This window comes from Acanthochromis polyacanthus, chromosome 23 (genome assembly GCF_021347895.1).
Source record: "Acanthochromis polyacanthus isolate Apoly-LR-REF ecotype Palm Island chromosome 23, KAUST_Apoly_ChrSc, whole genome shotgun sequence".
Taxonomy (NCBI): domain Eukaryota; kingdom Metazoa; phylum Chordata; class Actinopteri; family Pomacentridae; genus Acanthochromis; species Acanthochromis polyacanthus.
The window spans coordinates 5,008,586-5,026,989 of record NC_067135.1 but is presented as its reverse complement, the minus strand read 5'-3'; the positions used below and the strand labels follow the sequence as shown (position 1 = coordinate 5,026,989).

The 18,404-nt window shown below is 41.0% G+C and overlaps 1 protein-coding gene and 1 long non-coding RNA gene across 2 annotated transcripts in view; one reads left to right on the top strand and one right to left on the bottom strand.

Annotated features, from left to right (window-relative positions):
• Positions 1–250: 250 nt before the first annotated feature.
• On the bottom strand, positions 251–12,643 carry LOC127532381 (uncharacterized). The gene is made up of 2 exons (XR_007939764.1): positions 12,474–12,643; positions 251–3,273 (listed from the first exon to the last, which is right to left on the bottom strand). It is a non-coding gene; the product is annotated as an uncharacterized LOC127532381 (long non-coding RNA).
• Positions 12,644–12,775: 132 nt separating this feature from the next.
• Positions 12,776–18,404, top strand: part of nrxn2b (neurexin 2b) — a 704,661-nt gene continuing 699,032 nt past the window's right edge. The window contains 1 exon segment of the mRNA XM_051943965.1: positions 12,776–13,019. The gene's annotated coding sequence lies outside the window, so the exon portion shown is untranslated.

Here is an 18,404-nt window from a genome sequence, read left to right as displayed (position 1 = left end):
TCCGGCTCCTCTGGGAGCAGCTGATGGTCTGAGGACCTGGACAACTTGTCGTAACTGATGGAGCCGTGAATTCTGCTCTCTATCGGAAAATCCTTTTGCAGAATATCCACCATCAGCTCAGGAACTGAAGCTCAACACAAATGGGTTCTCCAGCATGACATTGACCCAAATCATTTTTCTCAAGAGCAAATACTCCATTGTATGACTCAGAAATAACGCCAGTATCTAGATGTGACGCAATTTTGAATCATTTGACATTTGAGTTACACGCCCAAGGGTGTCCTCACTCCTATTGTGTCCCACTGGTTGCATAAGAAAGACTTGCACATAGAACCCCACTTTTATTTCTCATTCTTCTTTGTTTTTGTTTTGTTATTTTTTTGACCAGCACTTTTGGCAAACACATCCGATGTGCGTCCATGCTTCCCTTTCCTGAGTCAAAATGGAGCCATCCTCAATACATCAGTTGCAGTCATGCGTATAGTATATCCACACACTGTCACGCTCATCCTCCATCATAAATGGGTTTTCATATGGTACAATGGCAAAACAGCACAAATTAGAAGTTACTTCATCATTCTGCACTTTCAAACAGGCCAGTCCTGCAGCAGATAGTGGAGTCATTTGGAGGAAAAAGACAGTCATTTCCCTCCTAGAAAGTCACACGGAGCATTGAGCGTTCCCTTATTTAATGGTTCAATAGCGATACCTACTCCCTCCTGTTTGAGAGCATTGTTTCCCTATGGTTATTGCGCCATCAGTTACCCCTGCGGATGCCTGGCTGACATAAATGCATACTTCCCATGCCAGCCAAGCAAATTAAACTGAATTGAAGGTGGAGTGCGAAAGAATGGGAGATTAAGTGAGAGATGGCCCGGAGAAGGGAAGAGAGAAAGAGAGGGAGAGGAAGATTGAGCGAGAGATTGAAGGAATGACTTGCAATCAGGGATAAAGGAGGCCATCTGAGTTTCTCTTTGAAGCCACACACACACACACACACACACACACACACACACACACACACACACACACACACACACACACACACACACACACACACACACACACACACACACACACACACACACTCAAATAGAAGTTTGCCTCACTATACTTTCAAGGCCCATTTGTCAATTCTCTGCTGAGCCCTGTGTTCACTGTGTATGCAGGAGGTTAAGTCTCACCCTAATGTAGGCCTAATGACAAATCTAAACTCAACCCACAGAAATCAAGGTGAAGTGTGGCCCAGCAGTTGCAAATTATACCTTGCTGCATGTTCACTGCACTTTCTCCCCCATATTCAATCCAACGAACATCGTTGAAAGATTATGTGCTTGTTGCTAATGCTAGCGACTCCAACTGATTGGAAGGGGAGCTTGCATTGAGAGTAAAACTGGGAACAGAGTGTGACTATAACATATGTTCGAACTACAGACACAGGCGACATGATGACTGAGTGATTAGGGCGCATATTGCATGGGTGCAAACGCCTCTGAGCAATGAATCCTCGGTTCGGTGGACAGCTGGCCTGGTCCCTTTACTGCTTGTCATTCACCTGCTCTCTTTGCCCACGCTTTCCGTCTCTCTTGACTGTCACTGTTCAATAGCGGTGAAAATGCCCAAAAATACCTTTTAAAAAAGAACCGCAGGCACACACAGCAGCTAGATGGTAAATATAGTTACATGTTTAACTTCAAAAGAGGCAGAAATTTCCCCGGGGAGACCAAAAAGAGCTTAAAAAAAGGAATATTGAGAGTGGAATATCAAAACAGTTTCTAACAGGTTTACAATATCAACATGAAAGGCGATGAAATGTCACTGGGTTGTTAGCAGCTTGTCCCTTTTGTTCCAAAGTGTTACTGCAAGTTTATAGTAATATGAACACATTATTGTGTGTACTGTAGTAGTCTGAAAACTAAATTTCCACCATCTTATCAACAACTGAACAAGTGAAATAATTACATTTGAATTTAAATGTCCAACAAGCAAAACAATTTATCAGCATTTTAGCCAATAATACCAAAAAGTCAAGCAAGTCAATTAAGTCTAAACCCACCGATGTTTTCCAATCCTAAAACTTTGAGGGAAATAGACACATTTTGGGAAGTTTGCTTATTTGCTCCATATTTGAGTTAGAGGGAAAAATAAAAACCAATTTAATGAGAGTGTTGAGGTAGTGTAGTACCAAGTTTTTGGTAAACAGAAACAAATAACCTCAAAATCCTAGCTACAGATTTTCAAAACTAATTTGGTAAAGCTAAGCAAGCAGATTTGACCAAAGTGGCAAAATTCCTGAGAGCAGCCCTCGTGTTAACAAAATATATCTTTAAAAATCAACACTTCATAGTATCTTGATAACCTTCCTTGTTGAAAATCAAGTTTTCACCCTATTATTATGTCCCTATGGTGTTTGTTTTTATATGCTAGAGCATGCATCATTAGCAAAATAGGCAGTAGACATCATGACTTAGCATTTCCAATTTAAAGTCCACGAGAGCAAATATTGATTTAGACTCTGAGGTTTAAATTAAACGTATGATACCACTCGTTTCACCCTATGGGGCTCTGTATCTTTACTCTTCTTCAGAAATGATTTCTAGATGGAGCATGTAAGGTTGAATTAGCCCAAAATTACATCTCACTATTTTGTAGCATTGGGTAGTTTTACAGGGTTTGAGCCAAAGGTGTGCTTGAGCTGCAATGAGTGGGGACTGCGTAGAGCAATTTAAAAGCTTATTTAAACTTCTAAATCTGTAATTTTCAAATGTGGATGTGAGGTTTTAAAGGTTTCATCAATAACTAGAGAGAGACTTTAAATATTGAAGTTGCCTGAGGACTAATAAAACGATGCAACCCAAAGGATGTAACGCTAAAACTCCCTTTGCCAGGAGTAGAATTAGAGGACTTACAGTGTAAGAGCATACATGGACACACATACAGACACCGGAGAACGAGTTGGGAGCTCTATGCTGATTTTCTCTGTCCTCATAGTATGGTACAAAAGCAGCTTTGTTCACCAGTGGCTGGTGCTCTCCATCTCAGGGGGATAAAAGAGAGGGGGAATAATTGCTTACCCTCACACCGAGTGTAAAGAGTGTCTCCTTTCGGCAACAAGGCATGATGGGAGCGATAGTGGTTTTCTCCCCACGACACACAGCCTCACCCCGCCTTCCTCAAACACAAACCACCGCTGTCCATGTTCAGTACTGCAACAGCAATCACTGGAGGGGCCGTCTGGAAAATAGCACCCCCTGATGTAGATCTGTGCACATGCTGTGGAGAGGAGCACACTCAGGGACTGGAGAGACTCACTGATAGGGTACAAACACAGATACAGGCTGTTAGATTCCAGTCTTGACTGTGATCTTTACAGCAATCCATCCTGCGTTTCATTTTCTCCCGCCACCGTAAACAAATGACATGCATTTGACATGCAAACGCACAATTCATCCCAAGAGATACGCATCTCCAGCGGTGTATCTCTCCTCTGGATCTTTGCTGTCCTGTGCTATCTGCAAATGTGCTGATACTGTCATTGTTGCCTCGCGCACACATACCATGTCCAAAGGGCTCTGTAGGGGAAATATGTTTGGAGCCATCATGGCTGATCATCTAATCATGACTAGGCCTTTGGGGAGCAGACCATGCTTGCTTTTTTCCCCTTTGCCATACATGCTGATCACACAGTTCTCCCACAATGCCCTTCAACACCACAGATTCATATCTCCGAAGAGGTTTAGATTGCAACAAAGGCGCCCTAAGTGCTGCTTTGACAATTTTCTGTTTTTTTTTTGGAGGAAGATAATTGATGTGTTTTGAGTTTTTCCATCACTCTTGTTTCTTTTTTTGTTGTTGTTCTTTTGTTTTTGCTTCGACTTCCGTGAAATCCAGGACAATGTTAAAATGTTCTTGCGGTTACATGTTCAGTTTCCATGACTTATTGTTTGGGTTTTTTTTAGTTTTGAAACAAAATTTCCTTAATATCCTACTGACAGAAATGCTTGTTCATTTGTGTCTACCTGTGTCCAATCATCAGTGTAGCTTTTGTGTAAAACAATATCTTTTTTTTGTTGTTGTTGTTTTTAGCTAGGTAATGGCTATGATAAAGAGCTAAAGTGGTTTCTGATAAGGAGAATTTCCATGCACAGCAGGAAGAGCTAAACTAGGACCAGAACTGTTGGCTGTAAACTTTTATGTAACACAATTTGTGCTTAAGAGGCTGTTAATTAGTTTGCCAAAGCCATTTATTTTTTTACTTGTTCCTCTTTTTAAAACAATTTCCCTCTCATTCTTTTAACCTAATGCACTCTCTTCTGTCATAAAATACAGTTTAAAATACGTTCTCATTAGTGTATATAAAATCGATGGAAACTGCCTCCTGCCCCACCTGCCTTCGCTTAGATTCACAATTTATCCATTTTCCCTGAATACATAACCTTTTTTCTTTTGTGATATATCAGGAAACTTAGCTGATGATGTCCATTATCTAGATATGACAAAAAACATTGCTGAGTGGAGGATTGAGCAAAATTCTGGGATAATTCAGTTTCAATCTTGTATCTGGAGGAACTACAGTTTTGTCATCGATGTGTCCAAACATCTTAGTCACCAGACAGTCCTCTTGCTGTCAGTATGAAGCAAAAAAAAAAAAAAACACCCAAAAAACAACAACAAAAAAAGGACAGCAATCTCTGTTTCCTACATTCTGTTGACTCATGCATCTATAACAATGCATTCCATGTGTGGACTATTGTGGCTCTATAATACTATCACACTATTCCTCATTTGCTCAAGAGTCATTGTTCCGATAACCCCTAACAGGCATTTGCTGAAACAACTAAAGCTGCTGTTTTTTTTCTTCTTCAGGAAACCAATCTCCATATTTGCCTGAAAGGGTGGCAACATTGATTTGTAAATGAAATATTAAACTCCTAGTGATTTCAAACCTCTCCTCGGCCTTTTTTCCCATCATCTGCTGACCATTAATCAGCATCCTTCCTGCATGCTGGAGACGGATCCTTTCTTCTGAGTAGTGCTGTGCCTCAGTAGCAAACCCACAGGCCTTGACTTGTTAGTTAATGATCTGAATGGAGGCTTTTAGGTTTCTCGCCACAACAGCAGTGCTTTCACTTTACAGTAAGTACACACTGATCTGTAAACACTCCTTCCCTGAATATGGTCTTGGTGACTATGACTGTGGCCTGTAGAAACTCATCAGTGCAGTGAGAATTTAAAGTAAACCTGCTGATATAACACATATTTGAACTTTAAATTCTTACTCTACTGAATTAGCACCAACAGGATGCAGTGATTTTCAACTGGACACAACAATAAGCTTCTACAATGGTAAAGTTGCTGTCTCAGCTGCATAAGAGCTTCTCTCTTTGATTAATTCTGACTGACAGCATTACACACACTTGCTTGTGGTTATTCTGGCTTCTTTTCACACTTGAAAGGCAATTAGCGCTTGGTTTGTGTCATCAACACACATGTTAGATGGTACACACATGTCACTAATATGACATAATAGCTGGAGCAGCTTGTACAGTAATGCTGACATACATCAAAAGAGGACGCTTACACTAGCAAGGACAAATGAAATGTATGTTCTCAGGAACACAAGCAGAGCTGTCCATACAAGAGGGTGCAGAGCAAATACTGACCTACAGTCAACAACAGATGCATCAATTCAACAGATTGGAAGTGTTTATTAGGATAATTGAAGTCTGCTTTATTTGTACGGAGACACAGAAGTGTCTGACGGGTGCTTTTTTTTTTAATGAAAACATGGTGACAGTAAACAGTGGCATTAACTCAGAATCAGTGACTGTTCCTGAATAAAGCACAGATGATAAGCAGGTCCAGCACACCACTTTATCTAAAATGAGACTTAGTTATTCATCACTGTTGCTTTATATAATATTAACCAAAGTTGCTGTCTTCATGACATCTCACGTATGCCGTCAGTTAATATGCATACACCTACACAGCACTTGTCTGCACTTTTAGTCGGCATAAGCTCCATATGTTTATGTAAAACTTACTCATAGCTGCTGAGCCACATATTCTATGGACAGTATACAAATGAAGTGAGTACACCCCTGTGCTATATCACTTCATTATCAGAGGTTTCAGAATTGTACCGCCAATAGCCACAAAGGTCAATACATTTCACTGCTATTATTTCAATTCTTTGTGTGTCCACCTTTATTTTTGATGACAGACTCAACACCTATTTTCCTAAGGGATGCTCTGTCATTAACCCTCCTGTTGTCCTCATTTACAGGCTCCAAAAAATATTGTTTCCTTGTCTAAAAAAAATCCAAAAATTCAGCAAAAAATTCTCCAAATTTCTGAAAATTTGCAAAACCTCAAGGAAGAAAATTCTAATAATTCCTAAAAGTTTTATTTCAAAAAAATCCCTCAAATTTGGCAAGCCAATTCTTGTAAATATTTTTAAAAAATGAGTAAAAATCTTCAAAAAAAAAAATCCTAAAACTATCTAAGGTGATGACATATATGTCAGTAAAACTTCTAATATTTTCTTTACAAACATTTTTTTAAATTTCTTTTTTCCAACAAAAAATGTTCAAAGATTTTCCAAAAATGTAGAAAATGTGGACATCAGAAGTTTCACTGTGAAAACATGTTTTTTTTTACATTTTCAAACTTTAAAACGGGTCAATTTTAACCCGCATGACGACAAGAGGGCTAATGGGTCCATCTATAAAGACAGCTTCCCCAACACCTTTGGCACCTCAACATCACACTTCCACCTCTGTGGTTCACTGTCAGGACTGTGCATTCACCAGGTTTCACGCCAAACATGTTGGACCCCATTTGTTCTGAGCTGAACAAATGCATCTTCATCTCATCTGAGTGCTCCCAGTATTCACCATCCTTCTATCTGTGTCCTGTAAGAAAGTCAAGCAAGGGTGTTTTCCTTAGACACCGTCCACAGAGGCTGATGTTACACAATACCCTTCAACGCCGTCTGAGCTGTCACAGAAACTCTGATTCGCCTTTATGACCCCTGTGGGAAGTCCAGAGCACTTGTCCATCTGTTTTTCAGAGCTCGGTTGTGCACACAGTCTGAGGCATCATTTCTGGAGGACAGCCAGTTAGTGGTACTCCGGCTCATTCTTAACCTCCTGGTTTCTGCCTCAACTGTCTTTTGACTGATTGTTAGTTGGTCATCAATCCTCCCATATCCTGTCTTCCAGTTTTGTGAGAACCCACACTCTTGCTTTTTTTTGTTATCTTTCACTTCCTCTGGAAATTCTTTAACATGTGGAACAATGATGCAGGCATGCAGATAGACCACCCCAAGGCCCAAAACTAAGAACGAGCTTTTGCTCGCAGGTCATACTGAATGTTGTTTTAGTGCTCATAGATTTTCTGACTTGTGTTTCACAGATGTATTCACTTTTGCTGCACTTCTTGCAATGCAGTTTTTCTAAAGTATTAGTTTCTGACTGTTCACAAAGGAAAATACTCCTAACAAATAATAGAATCGTTGAGACGTGATGCAGTTTTGAATGATTTGACATTTAAGTGACTCACGTCTGCTGTGTGCTGCAGCTTGTTGGCACAGTTGTATGTGTACAGAAAAATGTTATCAACAACGGTTCTCTGCAACCCTGAAGCAGTTATTTCAAGCTGAGAAAACCTTCACCCATGAAAAGTTTTGTGTGCCATCCACAGTCACATCTAAAGCAACCAACATTCAGTTGTGTTCAAACAACTCCGAGTCTGTGTTTTAATGCCAAGTTATTATTTGTGAATTTGATGGAAATGTGATAATGGGCTAACAACAAACAAGGGAGACGACTTCTTTGGTGTTTTGACTTTTTTTTCATGTCTGATTACACGGCACACTTGATTTGTCTCATTTCAGGGATGAGCAGGAAGGAGATGGTTGCACTGTGATTCAGGGGCTCGGTAGCATCAATTCAATTCAATTAGTTTTAATTAGTGCAATGGAGAGAAAGGGGAAAAAACAACAACCTCACAGGGTCCTCCAACAATGAAATGAATTACTCATGAGTGAAAGCTTATCAAATCAGCCAGCTTTATATGTAGAGAATATTAAATCAAGGCACTGGAAGACATATGACTGAAATGAGTTATAGTGATATTTAAAAGGCATGAAATCTCTATTGGATTCAAATCAGATCATGATAACAGGCTGGCGGTTATTTGATGCTGTTTGGTGTGTTATACACTCAGCTGACATCTGTCTGCTGTGAGATATTCTCATTTATTTTTAGATGTTGCCTTTGAATGGAAAACTCTTGTCATGCCCAGCAACACTGGCTCACATTTGATTGATGGTAACATCTAACAATGACTGCAGAGGCCGAGGTTTGTTTTTTGTTTTTTGAAAGGCAGGACTGTGGCAAATGTCATACAAAACACTCTCTGATGATAACTTCTGTGTATCAGAGGACATTGTGGATTTGTGGGAAGGTCATCTTTCTGCACAAAATGTACACAGTGTTCAGGCAACCTTTTTGGTTTGGACCCTTTGGGCTACATCTACTGACAACCTCAAGGTTTATTGACAAAATATTGGCATCCCCTTCAAACTTAAGATGACTAGCTTTCTTTCTTTGAAAAAACTAACAAAAAAACAACAATTTGAAAATCTTTTCTCTTGCAGAAATCATCTCGTGACCCCCTCCTGTTGTCTTTCTTTATGGGCACCAAAACGTATTGTTTCCTTGTCTGAAAAAACAAACAAAAATACAGCAAAAAATTCCTCAAATTTCTGAAAATTTGTAAAACCTTGCGAGAGAAAAATCAGATAATTCCTTAAAAGTTTCCCTAAAAAAAAAAAATTTGGCAAGAAACTTATTGTACATATTTTTTTAAAAATGAGAAAAAAATCTTTTAAAAAGTTCTAAAACTATCTAAAGTGATGATATATATATATATATATATAAATATCAGTAAAACTTCTCAGATTTTCTTTAAGAACATTCACCAAAAAAATTGACTTTTGCTGAATATTCTTAAGAAATATTTTTTTTTGTAATTTTCCCAAATTTTTAAAATTTTCCAAAAATGTTGAAAATGTGGACATCAGAAGTTTCACTGTAAAAATATTTTTTTACCCCACATTTTCAAACTTTAAAACAGTTAAATTTGCACCTGACGACACGAGGGTTAATATTTTCCCATCACCAATAAAACAGCCACTCTCTTTGTCATGCACAGGACAGAAGAAAAACAAAACAATTTGATGTATGTAACCCAGTGTAAACAACGGTGCACCTAATTGGTATATAATTAGAAATGCTTGAGCTGTTTTTTGAAGGTAATGTTATCCAGGGATTCTCTAATAAGATATTATTCCAATTAAACACCACACAGAGCTGTTGTCTTTAAAGCTTCTGAAATAATAATCTTACTTGTTTCTGGTCTTGTTTCTTTTTAATACATCTGGGTTAGTTCGGATTAAAGCTGTTTGGTCACAAAGGATGGTTCAAAAAATCATTCCCCACCTTCAACCTTGTAGGCCACAACATAAAGTGAAGACCAGGATTTCTGATCTAAGCAAGACAGTGCAAAAATACAGGCAGCCATGAAAATACATCAAGATCTAACAGCAGGAGTGTGGTGGCAATGCAAGGCTGCCCAGGTGAACCTTTTATCCACCTTCTCAGGGTAGGACAATTAAACCCATGTGCTGCTACTGCAAGGCCAGCGGCGATGCACAGAGATGTAACACTTAACAGCATCTAAATGACAGTTCAGAAGCAGACATGTTTGATGGTGAAGCTTGTTCCATTCCTGATCAGCTGCACTGCACCATATTGTGGTATAATTGTCCAGATATGACAAAACCTTAGATTGTACAACTGGATTTAATATTCTTGGAGATGGAAATGAAATGCAGTTATCCCTCTTCAGATTTTTGTCACAATTTTATTAACCCTCCTGTTGTCCTCATTTACGGGCACCAAAAAAATATTGTTTCCTTGTCTGACAAAAAAAATAAAAAAAAATAAAAAATTCAGCAAAAACAAAATCCCCAAAGTTCAGAAAATTTGCAAAACCTTCTGGAAGAAAATTCCAGTAATTCCTCAAAAGTTTCCTTTAAATGTTTTTTTTTTCAAAAAAAATCACCCAAATTTGACAAGAAATTTCTTGTAAATATTTTCAAAAAATGAGTAAAAATCTTCCCAAAAAAATCCTAAAAATGTCTGAAGTGACTACATATATATCAGAAAAACTTCTAGGACGACGCAAGTATTAATATCACAAGTGAATCTAGTATCAGTTTCTCAGGTCATAGTGTCAGATTGTGATATGACATATCCAAAACTGAGTCCTGAACCACTCTGTTTCCACCACAGGCAGGCAGGTGTAACTTTACAAACTTTAAATCACAGCGGCAACAGTCCGCCGACCCTCTACTGTTTTGAATCTGCTATTTTGGCCTGAGAAATTATTTCTGAGGTGCCAGTATTCTTTTGACAGGCTTCTCTTGTGCCATGCTGCTCAATAAGGCTGTGATTGATGCCCTTCCCCCCACAGGTTCATTGACTAGGTGGCTGTGATTTCTCTGTCGACGGGCGACGTGGACAGACCTCTAAGGCACAACTCCTGATGGCTAGATTGATGGGATAAACTGTAAAAGTACTCCAAAGACACACTATTGAATTATGTGTCGATTGTGCATGTGTGTTCGGTGGCTCCCAGGGGTTTCAGATTGATTGAAGACAAGTAGCCCTTTATTTAGCCGCTCCTGAAATACATGTATAATAAGTGGGGAACTCGGTGAAATACTACACCGCTCTCACCAGCCAGCAGATATATCCTGCAAATGAGGATAACAGGCAGAAGTGACGACTTCTGCTGTCTCAATTTGCTGACATGATGTGGGGCATGATGAGCGGATCCAGTTGTTCTCCCAGTGAGGCAAGACAGAGCAATAGACCACAGTGAGGCCACGGATTGCTACTAATGAGGAACTTTGTCAGCCCGCTGTGTGACACGATGAGCGGAGGAAATGAAAAGAAAGTGAGAGTGGAGCGAAATGCAGTTTCAGCTTCAAATGTTCCTCTTGGCTCAAATGACCCCCCATCTCTGCCCAGATCAAATGGTCCCACTCGTGCAGGTGACACCTGCGTTTTGCCAGGAGCGATGGGCCGGTCTTTAGGGTAACACACGGCGGTGCAGCAGAAACAGAATGGCTTGGCTGGCCAAAGCTCACTCCACATGTTGTCGAAAAGAAAAAAAAATTGTGCAACAGCAGTGAGTTTTTAAGTCCAGCACAGTTTAGAGCCCCACTGGTTTGCATTTAAGCTGATTGACTCGCGGCTGATTTACACTCAGGATGGAGACTAAATGCAATTAGCTAACTGGGAGAATTATAAATAGGCAGCGCTTTGCCCGACTTGTAAAAATACAGAGATTTGAATCCAGTTGGCACACAAAAAGAAGCTATAAAGCTGTGGATATTCAGATTATCTCAGCAAATTATTCGAGTTCCACTTGAACAGACAGCTCTGCCTCTCAACATTACCATACTTTTGAATGCATCTGATATTTGACTGGCTGAAGTTGACTGTAAATTTAAAAATAATGCATTTATCAAAGCAAAATAAAGCACGTATGGATGGGATATCAGAGCGATGCTTTAGTGGACTCACACAGAACTCACTATAAACTCCACAGAGAGACTTAAATTGCCTATAAGAATGCAGTAGCATGTCAATATTCCTATTATTATTCAGTTCCTTTTTAGTGTCGAAGAAAGGATGGTTTTCAGACATATGTCCTACTTGTACTTAAATCCTACACTCAGTATTGTTGTCTCTATAACTATATACTATTGTTTACTCACCTATCAGGAATATCATAAATCTTTATGAGGGGAATTTATGTGTCCATCCCAGGAAAAAAACTATCTGTGGAAGAAAATACGATCCCTTTTATGTTGTTCTTTCCTTTTGTGATGATGATCAAATGGAGTTTGCAGACCCATTGTTTAGTTTACATAACTGCCTGCAGAAATGTTTGCAGGTGTGGGCAGTCATTAGCAAATAATAGGAGCAGCTCACTTCATAGCTGTATCCGAAATAAGTTTTTGACTCATTATTGCTGCAGTTTGACTCACACAATGTAGTTTATAGGAGGACGCTAATTAGGCTGTCATTTTTGAAGACTTTATTGTGACAAACCTTTAAAACCTGCATAATTTGTGGTCTGTATTGTCTCTTGGGTATATTTTGCTGTTTTGTGTGTTTTTTTAAAAAAAAAAAACTTTTTTAAACTTCTTTTTACTTCTTTTTTCTACTACATTATTGATTTTTCTCTTTGAATTTATATGCACCATGGTTTTATCTGATCTTCTTAAACTCACTGAATGCTTCCAATTAAGTCCTGTGCGTAAAGTTGGACAGTAACGCATACTTTCATCTTCTCTGAGTGCCATGAGTGTGATTTTTTAAAATCTTCAGTACCTGGTAGGTGGAACTTCTCAGCCAGAGATCTCCGGTCTGTCTCCCTCGCCCAGGGTGAAGTAGCCTCCTGCAGCCGGAGCGGGGCGTGTCTCTGTGGGCGGCCTCCTCAGTGCGGCGCCGCTACCAAACCACCGCTGCTGATGCCACTGTGTCTCCTGTTCCAGTCGATGCAGGTGGAGGTGCGTCAAAGGACCCAGAAGCATCCAGAAGAAACGGGGAGACGAAACCTTCAAAATAAAAGTCTCAGCGGCACGGATCGGCGCGGAGGGTTTTGATTTGAAAGGAAGAATGTGACGTTACATTTCCTGCTTTGTGTCGGGCTTGACAGCAGGGATGCAGGTGGAGCGACTCGGCCAGGACCGTTCACATCTGTCTTGAAGGAGAGAGGGGGGGAAGAAAACCTGGTCTGTTCAACGCTCTGGATAAAAAAAGAAAGGAAAAAAAAGAAAAGAAGCACAGAAGCTACATCCAGGCTTTACCCAGGGATATTTACAAACCTCCCCAAGTCTGGAGAATATTATCGCAAAGGATTGCCGCAAAATACAAGTAAGGACTTTTTCCCCCTTCTTTGCTGTGGTGACTGTACGCTTCTGTGTGTTTTCTCTCCGGCTGTGAGGATTTGTCCCTCTCTGCAAGGGTTCTCCAAATGGTGACAGGTGATATCACGCTGGAAAAAAATTAAAAGACGCACTTAAATGATCCAATAATGCCTGCTTTGTTCTGTTGAGAGGGAGCCATCAGTAAATGATGCGTAATGGGTCAATATTTGGAGGAGCGGAATGGATCTGCTGTTTGTTTTCTGCGGCTCTGGGAGCAGACACGCTGAATTCGGTGTGTGTGTGTGTGTGTTGGGGGGAGAGAAATGATGGACATATATGTTCTGAAGCCACGCGTGACAGCGTTGGCAGAGTGGGGGAATTCTCCCCACAAAAAACCCCAGTGTGTTTGGTGAAAGAGAAAGTCAGTTTTTGTGCTTGGTGAGCTGGAGATGTGTTTACGCAATGTCCAGACCACTTGTGAGGGGTTATTCTTACAGGTTCCGTCACTCGTTAAACCCCAGGGTACCGATTTAATTGAACAGCTCTGGTTTAGAGGAGAATATACGCATGGATTGTAGCGAGTGAGACACGCTGATGATACATGCAGCCTATTTTTTACACACGCATCCTGCTTACTTGGACTTCTCCCTCACTCCAAATACCTGAAATGGAAATTAACTGTAATTCCACTTTCTAGGGAGTCGAATCCTAAATTTGGCACCATCAATTGAGAGTATTAATGTTTATTTGCTGCGGATTTCTCTTTGAAATGCGAGAGTAAAATCTTTAGGACATGGAAAATTAGGCCACCGGAGGGTAGACTTTCTTTAATGAACAGCTGCATTACATTTGTGTCTGCTGAAGGGCAGGATTGCTGTGATTTGACAGTCTGCTGCATAAAGCAATCTCATAAAGTGTTTTCTTGAGTAAATGTGTTCAGCAAGGACGTGTCAGAAAATGCGCTCTCGCGTAGATATTTGGGACGAGCGTACTGCGACTGAATGCGACTCCTGCGCCACCGTGTCGCCAAACGCCCACTGGGGTGCGTAACGGTGTCTCTACACAAAATCCCCCGAACCAAAAGGACAATTAACAAGTGCTACAAATACACCAAATCCCCGATAACGAGATACGGTTGTGGTTAGTTGTATTGATAATATTTGAGCTCAGACTGTGTAGTTTGGAGACATCGAGGCAGAGACGGATGGGAAAACGCAGATACATGAGGGGGAGTCTCTGTAAAGGCAGATGGGGAAGCTCACCTCCTCTGTTTTTATAGTGAAGATGTAGGAACGTTTTACAATTTTCAGGAGGAAATATGAGATGATTGTCATTATTTACAGTGTTTGCATGTTGATTGATCTCCCAAACCCTTTATTCTTGTTGCTCTGTATGCCATTACTGTGTCAATAATGTTCACATGCTCTCACTGTAATCAAAGTAATCAAAGTTTGATGAGTGCAGACAAGAGTCCCACCTCTGAGTGACTGACCTGAATTCATTGCTGGAAGACCTCTGAGGAGCTGCTGGTTAGCTGATCCACACAGGAAGTAGGATTGCTTATTGAGCCATTTGTTAAATGACCCAAATTAAACTTTTTTGGCCGAGATCAACCAAGGTGATAGGTTTTCTTTTCAGTTGGAGTTTACTTTCTCACGCCACAAATGAGCAATGGTACAAAAGAACAACACTTAATCACAGGGTCAGGATTTTCTGTCTTTATCAGCAGGCGACAGAATGACAGCACCAGTGCATCTTTTCCCACACACACAATTTGGCATTTTTCTGTCAATTCTCAGTTGAAAGAAAGAAGAAAATCACAAAGACGAATACATCACCAAGTCAGCCTAACAACTCCAGCTTTGATAATGGCTTTGGAAATACCTAAATAGCTTCCTCCCTTTGTAACAATACACAGTGAGCAGACACCTTCAGCGGAAAATGGGCGCATGTATAGTCCCACTTTTGTTCTCCGAGCTTTCAGTGCACTTCATGAAGGGTGCTTAACGTTGCCTTTGTGGGTTGAGATGACTTATAATAATTGCAAATTCCTCCGCAATTTGAATAATTTCTCCAGACCTTTTCGCTGTTTGTTATTCAGCGAGTGCAAAAAGTGGATTCGAGGTCCTGTACTTCTCTTTGTTTTCGCTCATCTCCCTGACACGAGGTTTCCAACAACTTTCCTGAATACAAATCTGCAGCTTTTCAACTCAAATGCCGTCATTCTGGGTCAACACACAGCCGGCATGCCATTTGTACATCTCAGAAAAAACGACTGCCTTTTCAAACGTGCCTCATTTCAAAGAGTCCACTATGGGTTTATGGGGGAGGAATCTGTAGCGTGTTAGAGCTATCACCCGAGAATTAATTTGATGAAGGAGCCGGATCTCATGTGACTAATGAGATATTCAGTCTTATGTTGGGTATATTTAGCTCAAATGTAGCCATCCTAACAGCTGTCAGATTGCAGGCATCAGTCAGAAATTCTCTCCATTTGCAGGTCAGTGTTTTGAGCAGCTGTCACTTTCCCTTGACAGAGAGCCGGAGCGCTGCCTTCTATCTCACCTCTATGGAAACATGGGCACTCTGGCACTCTCCCCACGCCCCTCTTCACCGTGCCTTGCCCCTTCAGTTTACCGCCAAAGCGACTGAAATTGGAAGAGAAGAGAATCAGAATGGGTAATCTTTCTGTAATCCCTCGCACAGGCGGCAAAGAGAGCAATCTGCCTCATTAACTCACTCTTCTGCTGCTTGCCGCCTGGCCCTCATCCATCTTCCTGTCCGTTAGTCCACCGTCCGCCCCGAGAGGAGAGGTTAAAGGAGCTTAGGGGAGTTATAAAGAAGGCAAGACACCTTCGCTTCTGTAAAAAGAAGGTTTGCAGTAGAAAAATGAAGGATTCCCCCCTTCTTCTTGCTCCTCCTTGTGCCCTCCATTTTAGCTGCAGGGGCCATGATGAGGAAAGATGTACCCAGCTTGCTCTTTGCCCCACCCATAATCTTTCCTCCTTTGATAGAGAAGTCACAGTAGGGGTAAGAGGAGCCTATAATGCAAAGATGGACTGAAGCACCTCTTATTGTCTCTGAGTGACTGCATGCATGGATTTCTGAGAGAAAAAAGAGGCAGCACAGAGGGAAGAAAAGATACAGTATAGCCTATTGATCCTATCACGTTACTCCCTTCCCTCCTGCTTGGCCTTGCCGGTAGGATATCCGCATCTCGATTGAGACTAATATTAGTCAGTCTGGCAGGACATTTATTATTGAGCATGTCAAAGTTAATACATCTCTTGTCATGCTGTCGGATGCAGAGGAAACGATGTAATGGCAGCAGTTGAGTTCAAAGCTCTGTGTGGTTTTTAACAACTTGCCTTTGGTCTTTCTAATTGAGAAAGAGTGGAGAGACTCGGGTGTTGAAAACCCTGGATCTGTGCCACATATTCGACTGTATTCCACAAAGATTGGGTCATGAATTCATTCAGCAGAGCTTGCAAGTGCATTTGAATCTTGGATGAGGGGATTTTTTCTTCTCTCAGATTGTTGAAAGTAATGTAATCCCAGCCCCCTTTTTTCATATCTGAGTAACCCCCAAAAAAGCAGGCACTGCAAATGAATTAATGAAGATGTTCTTTGTAGCCTCCAGTGAGAGCTTGATTTGAAATATTTGCATTACCATATTGCTCGCCTTTTAACAGGCTCAAGCAAGTTTCTTGGTGCTACAGTTTAGCTGGAATTTAAAGAGAAAAGGGAGTGTCCATAATAGACAAATAAAACATCTCTGGCTTCTTTTTTCCCCCTCTATTCTGGCCTCATCAAAACATGTCACCTTGCTTTGACCTGAGAGAACTGTTGGCTTGAGAGTTTTTCGGAACCAATTTATGTTTCAGGTGTGGGACACGTCTCTTTAACACCTGCCAGTGAGCTGCTTAACCTAAATTACTCCAGCAAAAAGGCAGCTGCTGTTCTTCGGGTTTAAAAATATCACACCTACCTCCCTGTTTGGAAGGGCACGTTCCGGACAAAACGAGCTGACGTAACCTCACTGTTGACGATGATGTATCATGTTCGCCTGCAACCTGAAGACAGTCCTTGGAGTCAGTAGTAAACAATGGTGGCCTTTTGCACTGCAGAGTCTGTTGGGCAAAATTGTCCAGCGCCTCATTTGGCTTTGCATCATTATGTTTCCGCACTGTTTCCATCTTTCAATTATCCCAATCCATACCACGGTACGCTAACATGCGGTTAGCTGTGAAAGGATCTATTTCAAAGTGGAGCAGGTTGCGTAACAGGGATATGGGACACAAAAAAACCCACATAAGAGTTTTATGCTCATAATTGAAGAGTGGGTGTTAGTAACTAATCCTTATGCTGTGGGATATCACTCATCCACACTATTTCTAGTTGTGCATAATCAGGCAATTTGTTTGCATAACACTTGCATATCTAGCAACACAATAGCATTTACTTCTCAAGATAAGTGCTGGACATTACCATCAGTCAATAACCCACTATTTAGACTGAGCCTTATGCAATGAAATGCAAGCTAATCCACGGAAAGCCGCATTCTTCCCTCTTAGAGAATGTTTAATTCATTTGTCCTATGGTCATCAGTGCACATTATGAGGTTGTTTCCCTCAAGCAATTTTCCAAAGATGCAGGGATAGCAGCCTGAGGAGACTTCGGAGTCATTACTTGTCAGTATAAATGCATGGCTGTTCCCCCACACTGCTTTAAATTTGAGTTGTGCATGAGCTGATCATGACGCACAGCAGTCAGGGGAGGTTCCTCGGCCGTCTTTCTGATAGAGTTTGTCGTGTCTCTCTTACTTTATTTTATTTTTTATTTTTTGTGTGTGTTGAACTCCTCCTCCCACTTCCTCCGGTGAGTCTCAGCAGAGCAACTTGAAAAACTGTAAGTACCGCGCTCAGTCAAGTACCCTTAAGAGAATTGTTGTGCTCCGCTACAGTTTATTCCTCTTCCAGAAATCCATACAGCTTTTGTCCGTCCTGTCATAATGAATATATTTTCACAGTGCCACCCCTGCAGCCAAATCAATACTGTGTATCCAAAGTTGACTTATTCATGCTAAAAATTTCTACCCTTACCACTTCACCTTTGGCTGAAATGTTGCTGTTTTCAGTCCCAGGATGCAGCTGCACCTCACGGCCTATTCACCATCTGAAATTAGGTCTGGATTGTACCCACCTGTGGGATAATTTCACTGAATGACAGGGAGCACTCAGGGGCTGATGGAGGTCACAATATTGAGATACTGTCTACGGCTGCAACCGCGACCATACGCAGCCCCAGCATGACAACACTTTCCCCGCCAGGCAATGGAGAGGGATGGCTATTCTGCCATCCACAATGGCCACTTCACCGCAGAGAGGGAAAA